Here is a 13,445-nt window from a genome sequence, read left to right as displayed (position 1 = left end):
GCTCAGTGAGCAATACATGAGACCACTTTTCAAAATAAGCAAAAATTAAAGACACTTAAAATTATTAACTATAACTAGACTTAGTGACTCTAAATAAGATCATGCAAAAGACACTAATAAGCACTAGAAAATAGGAGATAATAATAATAATAATAGTAGAGCTAAAATAGGAAAATATACATAAAAAGAACTAAACCACCTCAAGTGTCATGGTGGCTACCTCCTCCTCCTGACGGACTTATTGGGAATCCTCTCCAAGTTCCAAAGTTGCACCTTAGCTCATCCATATCCCCCCTCTGGCTTTACTGCTCCTCCACTAGCTACTGGAGTAGGGTAGAATGGCCCTCATGATCGATCCTCATCTAATCAACAGATGATGTCAGCTGATCCCAATAGTCTCGTGGAGGAAACTAATATCCCTGAGGCATCACGGGCTGCCCTGGCTAAGGAGAGGAAACTGGCTCCTCCCTCGGGGCTCTCGCATACTCACAAGCATATTCCATGATCCTCTTGGTGATGGGCTGATGCCAAGGCATCTTGGCTAGTTTCACAAGCCATTTTTTGTTTGTTTTAGAGTTTCATGTATTTCTTAGGCAATAAGTAATATTTGGATGAGAATTTTATGCATGCCTTGATTCAATCAAATAGTATTAATTATGATATATTTTCTTGAGATTTATACCATAATTACTTGTGTGCTAAGACTGAGGCAATTTCTTATGATTTTAGCAAAGCTTTGATGCATGTGTTTGGTTGTTGATAGGTGGAAAGAAGTAGAGGAGGAGAAAGAAAAGGAGGCAATGCAACTTTCTGCAAGTTTCTGATGCCAACATACAATGTATTTCAATACATTGTGCTTTCTGGAAACTTGAGAAATTTGATGCAATGCGTACGCGTGGGCGACGCGCATGCGTGAAGCCTGGAAATTTCACAATCCACGCGTACATGTGGGTGACGCGCACGCGTGGAAAAGGCCAATATTGGAGGGAGCGTTTGTGGTCCAACGCTGAGGCCAACGTATGCGATGAGTCTCCAAAATTGGAATTGGGAAAATTTGAGGCGACGCATACGCGTCTATTACGCGTACGCGTGAATGCGAATTTTGGCCTTGCACGCGAATGCCTGAAAGACGCATACGCGCAAAAATTTGTTTGACGCGTACGCGTGGGAAACACACACGCGTGGAATGACAATTTTGACCACCCACGCGCATGCGTGGACGCGCGAACGTTGGTGCTTGGTGCACGAAATCGTGATCGTTCATTCCTTGGTAACGGTGCCAAAAACTTTATACGCAGATTCATAATCTTAGTTCTTTGTCACAACTTCGCACAACTAACCAGCAAGTGCACTGGGTCGTCCAAGTAATAAACCTTACATGAGTAAAGGTCGATCCCACGGAGATTGTCGGCTTGAAGCAATCTATGATCACCTTGTAAATCTCAGTCAGGCGAATTCAAATGGTTATAGAGTTTTAATAATTAAAAGATAAATAAAACGTAAAATAAAGATAGAGATACTTATGTAATTCATTGGTGAGAATTTCAGAAAAGCGTATAGAGATGCTTAGTTCCTTCTGAATCTCCGCTTTCCTACTGCTTTCATCCAATCCTTCATATTCCTTTCCATGGCAAGTTGTATGTTGGGCATCACCGTTATAAATGACTACATCTCGTCCTCTCAGTGAAAATGGCCCAAAATGCACTGTCACCGCACGGCTAATCATCTGTCGGTTCTCGATCCTGCTGGAAGAGGATTCAGTAATCCTTTTGCGTCTGTCACTACGCCCAGCACTCGCGAGTTTGAAGCTTGTTGATGCCAGGGCATCTTGGCCAGTTTCACTGACCTTTTCTTTAGTGTTTTTAGGTTAGTTTCATGCATTTCCTTAAGAAATAAGCTAGTTTTGGGTAGATATTCACTTACACCTTGATTCAAGCATACATTGTGCATCTTACATTATTTCATGAGGATTTTGCATAAGTTTAGTGACAAATTGTATGTTGCATTGCCCATGACTTGGACTAGAACTTTGATGCGCTCTATTGCTTGATTTTAGGACCAAAGGAAGCAAGAAATGGGAGGTAACTTGCAAAGTTAATGAGAAAAAGTGATTGCCAATAACGCTCTCAAAGCCATCATTGACCACGTTAAGAGTCACGTTAACTAAGTTAACGTGAACTCTAACGTGGAGAAGGGAAGTTGAGCCAACGTTAGTGACACTTAACATTGTCACTAACGTTGGCAAATGCTCATAAGTGGCCACGTTAGAGTCCACGTTAACTTAGTTAACGTGGCCTCTAACGTTAGAAAGGGGGAGGAACGCCAACGTTAGTGACATTCAACATTGTCACTAACGTTGGCCTAAGGAGAAACATACCACGTTAACTCCCAGGTTAACTTGGTTAACGTGGGAGCTAACGTAAGAAGCAAGCATGGTCGACAACGTTAGTGACACCCAACATTGTCACTAACGTTGGAAGCAACCACACAACCCCCCAAGGAGCCACGTTAACTTAGTTAACGTGGAAGCTAACGTTGATGAGTGAAAGAATGGCCAACGTTAGTGACACTCAACATTGTCACTAACGTTGGAGATGGCTAAGCATGGCCACGTTAGAAGCCACATTAACCTAGTTAACGTGGACTCTAACGTGAGGCATAGGGGCACCTTAGAACGTTAGTGACAATGTTGAGTGTCACTAACGTTCTCGAAGGATGGCAAGCCCACGTTAACTAAGTTAATGATGCGGGTGGAAACTTGTCTCACAACAAATCTCCTTTCGGCAAGTGTACCGAATTTGTCGTCAAGTAAAAACTCACAATAGAGTGAGGTCGAATCCCACAGGGATTGATTGATCAAGCAACTTTAATTAGAAGAATGTTCTAGTTGAGCGAATCCAGAATTTAGGTTGAGAGTTGCAGAAAATAAATGGAGGAAATGTAAATAACAGAAAAGTAAATGCTAGAATTAAAGGACTGGAAGTAAATGACTGAAAATAAATTGCAGAATTGTAAATGGGAATGGGGGATTTGCTCATAAAAGTAAATGACAGAAATTAAAGAGAATGGGTAGATCAGAGATGGGGAGTTCATTGGGCTTAGGAGATGGTGCAATTCTCTGGATCAAGTTCATTTTCATCTCTTCCTCAATCAATGCACTCATTGATCTCCTTGGCAATCTTAAGTGATTGAATTACAATTTCTTGCAATTCAATCTCTTAAATCTTGATCAATAGCCAATTCCTTGGTCAATTGCTCATGAGAAGAGATGAAGTATGGTCACTGATTATACCACATGCATTTCCCAAATCAAGTATTGAGAGGGTTATAGTCACATACCTATCCAAACCCAATTTGGTCCAGCATGAGAAAGCAATTCTAGCTTGATCTCTTCATTCCTCTTTCAAGGTTCAAAAGAGATCCAAGTTTGAATAGCTTCTCTTCCAAGATAACTACTCAATTGGATAAAGATCGAAAGCTTTCAAGTAAAATCAAGAGAAAAGGTAGAAGAAGAATAATGAAAATTAGTATTGATCCATCAAATTACAACAGAGCTCCCTAACCCAATGAAAGGGGTTTAGTTGTTCATAGCTCTATTAAATGAAAATAAAGATGGATAATACATCATAGAACCAGAAATTTCAGAGAAAGTAAAATACAGAGAGTAATTCCCTTTTCCCAACTTCCAGAACTCCCTTAACAGTTCAAAGCTACTCCTATATATACTACTCTTCTCAGCTTCTAGTTTGCTCTTCAAGTCTTGGGCCTTTGGATCTTGAGTTTGAAGCAGTTCTTTTCTTCATTTGGGCTTGGCTTTACTTGCAGAGAGAAAGTGCTAAGTGGGCAGAGACTTTAACTCAGGGCGTTAGGGGTGTCAACATTTAGTGAAAGTATAAGTTCGAGAACGTTAGTGACACTTAACATTTTCACTAACGTTCCAATGTACCCCTTTGCCTCACGTTAGAGCCCACGTTAACTAGGTTAACGTGGCTTCTAACGTGGCCTTGCCAACCTTCGAGAACATTAGTGACACTCAACATTGTCACTAACGTTCCAGTGTGCCCCTTTTTGCTTCACGTTAAAGCCCACGTTAACTAGGTTAACGTGGCTTCTAACGTGGCCTTGCCAAACTTCGAGAACGTTAGTGACACTCAACATTGTCACTAACGTTCCAATGTGCCCCTAGATCTCACGTTAGAGTCCACGTTAACTAGGTTAACGTGGCTTCTAACGTGGCCATTCTTAGCCATCCCAACATTAGTGACAATGTTGCGTGTCACTAACGTTGGCTCATCATTCATTCCTCATCGTTAGCTTCCACGTTAACTAAGTTAACATGGAAGTTAACGTGGCTCCTTGGGGGTTGTGTGGTTGCTTCCAACGTTAGTGACGATGTTGAGTGTCACTAACGTTGTCGACAACTTTCACTTCTTACGTTATCTCCCACGTTAACCAAGTTAACGTGGAAGTTAACGTTGTGTGTTGCATCCTTAGGCCAACGTTAGTGACAATGTTGAATGTCACTAACATTGGCTTCTCTTCCCCCTTTAACGTTAGAGGCCACGTTAACTAGGTTAACGTGGGCTCTAATATGGCCACTCATGAGTGTTTGCCAACGTTAGTGACAATGTTAAGTGTCACTAACGTTGGCTCAACTTCCCCTCTCCACGTTAGAGTGCACGTTAACTTAGTTAACGTGACTCTTAACGTGGGGAATGATGGCTTTGAGAGTGTTATTGGCAATCACTTTTCTCATTAACCTTGCGAGTTACCTCCCTTTCCTTGCTTCCAAGTCATGGGTAATGCAGCATACAATTTGTCACTAAATTCATGCAAAATCCTCATGAAATAATGTAAAATGCACAATGTATGCTTGAATCAAAGTGTAGGTGAATATCTACCCAAAACTAGCTTATTTCCTAAAGAAATGCATGAAACTACCCTAAAAACAGTAAAGAAAAGGTCAGTGAAACTGGCCAAGATGCCCTGGCATCAGTTAACGTGGGCTCTAACGTGGGAACAAAGGGGGCTTTTCAAAGTTATTGGAAATGTTAATTCTCAATAACGTGTGCGAAGGACTTAGAGGTAACGTTAGTGGCAACATTTATGCCACTAACGTTGAAGTTAACGTGGCTTTTACTTAGTAACGTTAGTGAGAAAGTTGATTGTCACTAACGTTCTCGAACTTATATTTTCACTAAACGTTAACACCCCTAACGTCCTGAGCTAAGGTCTCTGCCCACTTCACATTTTCTCTCTGCAAGTAAAGCCAAGCCCAAATGAAGAAGAGAACTGCTTCAAACTCAAGATCCAAAGGCCCAAGACTTGAAGAGCCAACTAGAAGCTGAGAGAAGTAGTATATATAGGAGTAGCTTTGAATTGTTGAGGGGAGTTCCAAAAGAGGGGAAAAAAGGGAACTACTCTCTGTATTTTACTTTCTCTGCAATTTCTAGTTCTATGATGTATTCTCCATCTTTATTTTCATTTTCTAGAGCTATGAACAACTAAACCCCTTTCATTGGGTTAGGGAGCTCTATTGTAATTTGATGGATCAATACTAATTTTCATTATTCTTCTTCTATCTTTTCTCTTGATTTTACTTGAAAGCTTTCGATCTTCATCCAATTGAGTAGTTATCTTGGAAAAGAAGCTATTCAAACTTGGATCTCTTCTGAACCTTGAAAGAGGAATGAAGAGATCAAGCTAGAAATGCTTTCTCATGCTGGACCAAATTGGGTTTGGATGGGTATGTGACTATAACCCTCTCAATACTTGATTTGGGAAATGCATGTGGTATAATCAGTGACCATACTTCATCTCTTCTCATGAGCAATTGACCAAGGAATTGGCTATTGATCAAGATTTGAGACATTGAATTGTAAGAAATTGTAATTCAATCAATTAAGATTGCCAAGGAGATCAATGAGTGCATTGATTGAGGAAGAGATGAAAATGAACTTGATCCGGAGAACTGCAACATCTTCTAAGCCCAATGAACTCCCCATCTCTGATCTTACCTATTCTCTTTAATTTCTGCCATTTACTTTTATGAGCAAATCCCCCATTCCCATTTACAATTCTGCAATTTATTTTCAGTCATTTACTTCCAGCCCTTTAATTCTAGCATTTACTTTTCTGTTATTTAAATTCCCGCCATTTTATTTTCTGCAACTCTCAACCCAAATTCTGGATTCGCTCAACTAGAACATTCTTCTAATTAAAGTTGCTTGATCAATCAATCCCTGTGGGATTCGACCTCACTCTATTGTGAGTTTTTACTTGACGACAAATTCGGTACACTTGTCGAAGGAAATTTGTTGAGAGACAGTTTCCACCCGCATCACTCGTCACAGCCATCCCTTCCCAGATCCTACTCGGAGTACCACAGAAAAAGTTTAGACTTTTTGGATCTCAAGAATTGCCGCCAATAATTATAGCTTATACCACGAAGACTCTGATTGTAGGTCAGGAGGCTAACAGATATGCATTCAAGCTTGCTTTCATGTAGAACGGAAGTGTTTGTCAGGCACGCGTTCATAAGTGAGAATGATGATGAGCGTCACATAATCATCACATTCATCATATTCATGTGTGCGAATGAATATCTTAGAGAAGAAATAGGCTTGAATTGAATAGAAAAATAATAGTACTTTGCATTAATTCATGAGGAACAGCAGAGCTCCACACCTTAATCTATGGTGTGTAGAAACTCTACCGTTGAAAATACATAAGTGATAATGGTGCTCATTGGCTTCGGCCCCAGAGAGGGAACCAGAATGACCAAGATTAAAGTGCTCCAAAGACTTTGAATACAATAGTAAAAAGTCCTTATTATACTAAACTAGTTACTAGGGTTTACAAAAATGAGTAAATGATGCAGAAATCCACTTCCGGGCCCACTTGGTGTGTGCTTGGGCTGAGTGTTGAAGCTTTCACGTGTAGAGGTCTTCCTTGGAGTTAAACGCCAGTTTGTAACCTGTTTCTGGCGTTTAACTCTGCTTTGCAACTTGATTCTGGCTTTTAACGCCAGAATAGGGCAGAGAGCTGGCGTTGAACGCCAGTTTGCGTCGTCTAAACGCAGACAAAGTATGGACTATTATATATTGCTGGAAAGCCCTGAATGTCTACTTTCTAACGCAATTGAGAGCGCACCAGTTGGACTCTTGTAGCTCCAGAAAATTCACTTTGAGTGCAGGGAGGTCAGAATCCAACAGCATCTGCAGTCCTTCTTCAGCCTCTGAATCTGATTTTTGCTCAAGTTCCTCAATTTCAGCCAGAAATTACCTGAAATCACAGAAAAACACACAAACTCATAGTAAAGTCCAGAAATATGATTTTTATTTAAAAAAACTAATAAAAATATACTAAAAACTAACAAAATCATACTAAAAACTATGTAAAAATAATGCCAAAAAGCGTATAAATTATCCGCTCATCACAACACCAAACTTAAATTGTTGCTTGTCCCCAAGCAACTGAAAATCAAATAGGATTAAAAGAAGAGAATATACTATAAATTTCAAATATCAATGAAACTTAGCTCCAATTAGATGAGCGGGACTAGTAGCTTTTTGCCTCTGAACAGTTTTGGCATCTCACTTTATCCTTTGAAGTTCAGAATGGTTGGCATCTATAGGAACTCAGAATTCAGATAGTGTTATTGATTCTCCTAGTTCAGTATGTTGATTCTTGAACATAGCTACTTTATGAGTCTTGGCTGTGGCCCTAAGCACTTTGTTTTCCAGTATTACCACCGGATACATAAATGCCACAGACACATAATTGGGTGAACCTTTTCAGATTGTGACTCAGCTTTGCTAAAGTCCCCAATTAGAGGTGTCTAGGGTTCTTAAGCATACTCTGTTTTTGCTTTGGACCTCAACTTTAACCGCTCAGTCTCAAGTTTTCACTTGACACTTTCACGCCACAAGCACATGGTTAGGGACAACTTGGTTTAGCCGCTTAGGCCAGGATTTTTTTCCTTTGGGCCCTCCTATCCATTGATGCTCAAAGCCTTGGATCCTTTCTATTACCCTTGACTTTTGGTTTAAAGGGTTACTGGATTTTTGCTCTTGCCTTTTGGTTTAAAGAGCTCTTGGCTTTTTCTGCTTGCTTTTTTTTTCTTTTTCTTTCTTTTATATTTTTTTTCGCCAATTTTCTTTTCTTTTTTTTTTCGCAAGCTTTTCTCTATTCACTGCTTTTTCTTGCTTCAAGAATCATTTTTATGATTTTTCAGATCATCAAATAACATTTCTCCTTTTTCATCATTCTTTAAAGAGCCAACAATTTTAACATTCATAAACAACAAATTCAAAAGACATATGCACTGTTCCAGCATTCATTCAGAAAACAAAAAAGCATTGTCACCACATCAAAATAATTAAACCAATTTCAAGGATGAATTCAAAATTATGTACTTCTTGTTCTTTTGTAATTAAAACATTTTTCATTTAAGAGAGGTGATGGATTCATAGGACATTCATAGCTTTAAGATATAGACACTTAGACACTAGTGATCATGTAATAAGACACAAACATAAATAGACATAAAGCATAGTAGACGAAAAATAGAGAAAATAAATAAACAAGGAGATTAAGGAATGGGTCCACCTTAGTGAGGGTGACGTCTTCCTCTTCTTGAAGAACCAATGGTGCTCTTGAGCTTCTCTATGTCTCTTCCTTGTCTTTGTTGCTCCTCCCTCATAGCTCTTTGATCTTCTCTAATCTCATGGAGAATGATGGAGTGCTCTTGGTGTTCCATCCTTAGTTGTCCCATGTTGGAACTTAATTCTCCTAGGGAGGTGTTGATTTGCTCCCAATAGTTTTGTGGAGGGAAGTGCATCCCTTGAGGTATCTCAGAGATTTCATGGTGAGGAATTTCCTCATGCTCTTGTTGAGGTCCATGATCTCTTGTTTGCTCCATCCTTTTCTTAGTGATGGGCTTGTCTTCATCAATGAGGACATCTCCCTCTATGTCAATTCCAGCCGAATTGCAGAGGTGGCAAATGAGGTAAGGAAAGGCCAACCTTGCCAAAGTGGAGGACTTGTTAGCCACCTTGTAGAGTTCTTGAGGTATAATCTCATGAACTTCCACTTCCTCCCCAATCATGATACTATGGATCATGATGGCCCGGTCTACAGTAACTTCAGACCGGTTGCTAGTAGGAATAATTGAGCGTTGAATGAACTCCAACCATCCTCTAGCTACAAGCTTAAGGTCTGGTCTTCTCAATTGAACCGGCTTGCCTCTTGAGTCAACTTTCCATTGAGCTCCATCCACACATATGTCCATGAGGACTTGGTCCAACCTTTGATCAAAGTTGACCCTTCTAGTGTAGGGGCGTGCATTTTCTTGCATCATTGGCAGGTTGAACGCCAACCTTACATTTTCTGGACTGAAATCTAAGTATTTTCCCCGAACCATGGTAAGCCAATTCTTTGGATTCGGGTTCATACTTTGATCATGGTTCCTATTGATCCATGCGTTTGCATAGAACTCTTGAACCATTAAGATCCCGACTTGTTGAATAGGATTAGAGAGAACTTCCCATCCTCTTCTTCTAATCTCTTGTCGGATCTCTGGATATTCGCTCTTTTTGAGCTTAAAAGGAACCTCAGGAATCACCTTTTTCTTGGCCACAACTTCATAGAAGTGGTCTTGATGGACCTTTAAGATGAATCTCTCCATCTCTCATGACTCAGAGGTGGATGCAATTGCCTTCCCTTTCCTCTTTCTTGAGGTTTCTCTGGCCTTAGGTGCCATTGATGGTTATGGAAAAACAAAAAGCAATGCTTTTACCACACCAAAATTAAAAGGTTTGCTCGTCCTCGAGCAAAAAAAGAAAGAAAGTGGTAGAGGAAGAAGAAGAATGGAGGAGATGGAGGGAGAAGGTGTATTCGGCCAAGGGGGAGAAGTGGTCATTATAATATGTGAAAATGGAGTAGTATTGAGGGGTTTATATAGGAGTGGGGTGGAGGGTAGGTTTCGTCCATTAGGGTTGGGTTTGGGAGGGAAAAGAATTTGAATTTTGGAGGTAGCGGGGTTTATGGGGAAGAGGTATGGAAGTGATTGGTGAAGGGTATTTGGGGAAGAGGTTTATGAAAAGGTGTGAAGAGGAGAGAAGAAGAGGTGGGGTAGGTGGGGATCCTGTGGGGTCCACAGATCTAGAGGGGTCAAGGACTTAACATCCCTGCTCCATTTAGGCGTGCAAAGCGCCCTTAGAGTGCATGTCTGGCATTAAACGCCAGCTTGCTGCTTGTTTCTGGCGTTTAACGCCACTTCCATGCTCTGTTCTAGCATTAAACGCCAGTCTGGTGCTTGTTTCTGGCGTTTAACGCCAGCTTGATGCTTCTTTCTGGCATTAAACGCCTGTTTGATGCTTCTTACTGGTGTTTAAATGCCAGTAAGTTCTTCCTCCAGGGTGAGCTATTTTTAATGTTGTTTTTCATTCTGTTTTTTATTTTTCAGTAGTTTTTGTGACTCCACATGATCATCAACCTAAAAAACATAAAATAGCAATGGAAAATTAATAGATATAATTATATAACATTGGGTTGCCTCCCAATAAGTACTTCTTTAATGTCAATAGCTTGACAATGAGCTCTCATGGAGCCTCATAGATATTCAGAGCAATGTTGGGACCTCCCAACACCAAACTTAGAGTTTGACTGTGGGGGCTTTGGTTGACTCTGCAGTGAGAGAAGCTTTTCTTGCTTCCTCTCCATGGTTACAGAAGGAGAACCTTGAGTTTTAAATACAAGGTAGTCCTCATTCAGTTGAAGGACCAACTCTCCTCTGTTCACATCGATCATAGCTTTTGCTGTGGCTAGGAAGGGTCATCCAAGGATGATGGATTCATCCTCCTCCTTCCCAGTTTCTAGGATTATGAAATCAGCAGGGATGTAAAGGCCTTCAACCTTTACTAGCACGTCCTCTACTAGTCCATAAACCTGTTTTCTTGAGTTGTTTGCCATCTCTAATGAGATTCTGATAGCTTGCACCTTAAAGATCCCAAGTTTCTCCATTACAGAGATTGGCATAAGGTTAATGCCTGACCCCAGGTCACATAGAGCCTTCTCAAAGGTCATGGTGCCTATGGTACAGGGAATTAAGAATTTACCAGGATCCTGTTTCTTTTGAGTTAAAGTGTGCTGAACCTAGATATTTAGTTCATTAATGAGCAATGGAGGCTCATCCTCTCAAGTCTCATTACAAAATAGCTTGGCATTCAGCTTTATGATTGCTCCTAAATACTGGGCAACTTGCCCTTGAACAATGTCTTCATCTTCTTCAGAAGATGAATAGTCATCAGAGCTCATGAATGGTAAAAGGAGGTTCAGTGGAATCTCTATGGTCTCTAGATGAGCCTCAGATTCCTTTGGTTCCTCAAAGGGAAACTCCTTATTGGTTACTGAACGTCCCAGGAGGTCTTCCTCACTAGGATTCACGTCCTCCTCCTCCTCTTTGGGTTTGGCCACACCAAGTAAGGTTATGGCCTTGCACTCTCTTTTTGGATTCTCTTCTGTATTGCTTGGGAGAGTACTAGGAGGAGTTTTAGTGACTCTTTTACTCAGCTGGCCCACTTGTGCCTCCAAATTTCTAATGGAGGACCTTGTTTCATTGATAAACCCATATTTTATGATATATATTGTGCTCAATTTAAATGATTTATTCAACCCTTCACCCACTTATTCACGTAAATTTCATGGTTTTACTTTCCCTTCCTTATTATGTGATATATGTGAAAAACATGTTTCCTATGCTTAAAAATAATTATTTCAATTACCCTTTATTACCATTCGATGCCGTGATTTGTGTGTTGAGTAGTTTCAGATCTTCTAAGACAGGAATAACTTAAAGGATGGAAAGGAAACATACAAAAATGGAAGGAAAGCACAAAATGGAGTTTTTGAAGAAACTGGCAGCGACGCGAACGCATGGACGACGCGGTCGCATGCCCAGCGCAAAAAGGCAGCGACGCGAACGCGTGACTGACTCGGACGCGCGCCATTAGCAGAACACAGATGACGCGTACGCGTGACCGAAGCGAACGCGTGACAATGAAAACTCCAAATGACGCGACCGCGTGACCCACGCGGACGCGTGATAGACGCCATGTACCAGAAATTACAGAAAATGCTCCCAGCGATTTCTGAAACCCTTTTTGGCCCAGATCCAAGTCCAGAAGGCACAGATTAGAGGTTATAAAGTGGGGGAATGAATCCATTCAAGAGGAGAGTCTCCAATTAGGCACTTTTCATGATTTAGATGTAGTTTTTAGAGAGAGGTTCTCTCCTCTCTCTTAGGTTTTAGGATCAGGATTTCTTATTATTTCAATTTAGTATTCCAACTCCTTATCAGGTTCAATATTCCTTTTACTTTATATTTCTCTTTTACTTTCAGTTATTCTAATGTTATCCTTTAATTACTTTTATTGCCAATTTGGCTTATGAACCATTCATGTTTAGGTTTGATTTTCTATTTAATATAATTTGAGGTATTTCAGAATTATGATTGCTTTCCTTTATTTATATTAATAATTTAGATTTTTCCCTTTTGGCTTTGGTAAAGTAATTGGTAACTCATGAGTTATCACACTCAACGTGATTGATAATTGTTGTCTTTGCTAATTGAATTGAACTTCAATAACTCCAGTCCTTTCTTAGGAATTGACTAGGACCTGAGGATCAAACTAATTGGTCCACTTGAGCTTCCTTTGCTTTAGTAAAGGTTAACTAAGTGGGATTAAAACTCAATTCTCATCACCATTGATAAGGATAACTAGGATAGGACTTCCAAATTCTCATACCTTGCCAAGAGTTTATTTTATAGTTATTTATTTATTTTATTTGTCATTTAAATTACTTGTTCCTTACTTTCAAAACCCCCAATTTACAAAATTCATAACCGATAATAAAGAACACCTCCCTGCAATTCCTTGAGAAGACGAACCAAGGATTAAATACTTCGGTTATCAATTTTAAAGGGGTTTGTTACTTGTGACAACCAAAACGTTTGTAAGAAAGGACTTTTGTTGGTTTAGAAGCTATACTTGCAATGGGAATTTATTCTGAATTCTAGATCACGCAAAAGTTCTCTCTTCATTCATTCATGAAACTTAAAGTGGCCTTAGATAGATCAGAGACTATATTTGCTAAGCTAGATGGATTCTGCTCAAAATTCTCTGTCTGTTGCTGAGAGGATGATGGAAAAGGCTTACTATTGCTAAACCTGTTTCTTCCACCATTATTAAAGCCTTGTTGAGGCTTTTGTTGATCCTTCCATGAGAAATTTGGATGATTTCTCCATGAGGGATTATAGGTGTTTCCATAGGGTTCACCCATGTAATTCACCTCTGCTATTGTAGGGTTCTTAGGATCATAAGCTTCTTCTTCAGAAGATGCCTCTTTAGTACTGTTGGATGAAACTTGCAATCCATTCAGAC

The 13,445-nt window shown here is 40.0% G+C and overlaps 1 pseudogene; it reads right to left on the bottom strand.

The window, feature by feature from the left end:
* The window catches only part of LOC140176736 (uncharacterized), a 155,722-nt pseudogene that overhangs the window by 94,941 nt on the left and 47,336 nt on the right, over positions 1–13,445 (bottom strand).

Source organism: Arachis hypogaea, chromosome 12 (genome assembly GCF_003086295.3).
Source record: "Arachis hypogaea cultivar Tifrunner chromosome 12, arahy.Tifrunner.gnm2.J5K5, whole genome shotgun sequence".
In the NCBI taxonomy this organism is placed as follows: domain Eukaryota; kingdom Viridiplantae; phylum Streptophyta; class Magnoliopsida; order Fabales; family Fabaceae; genus Arachis; species Arachis hypogaea.
Note: the sequence above shows the minus strand (reverse complement) of the source record. Positions and strands in the feature narration are given on the sequence as shown.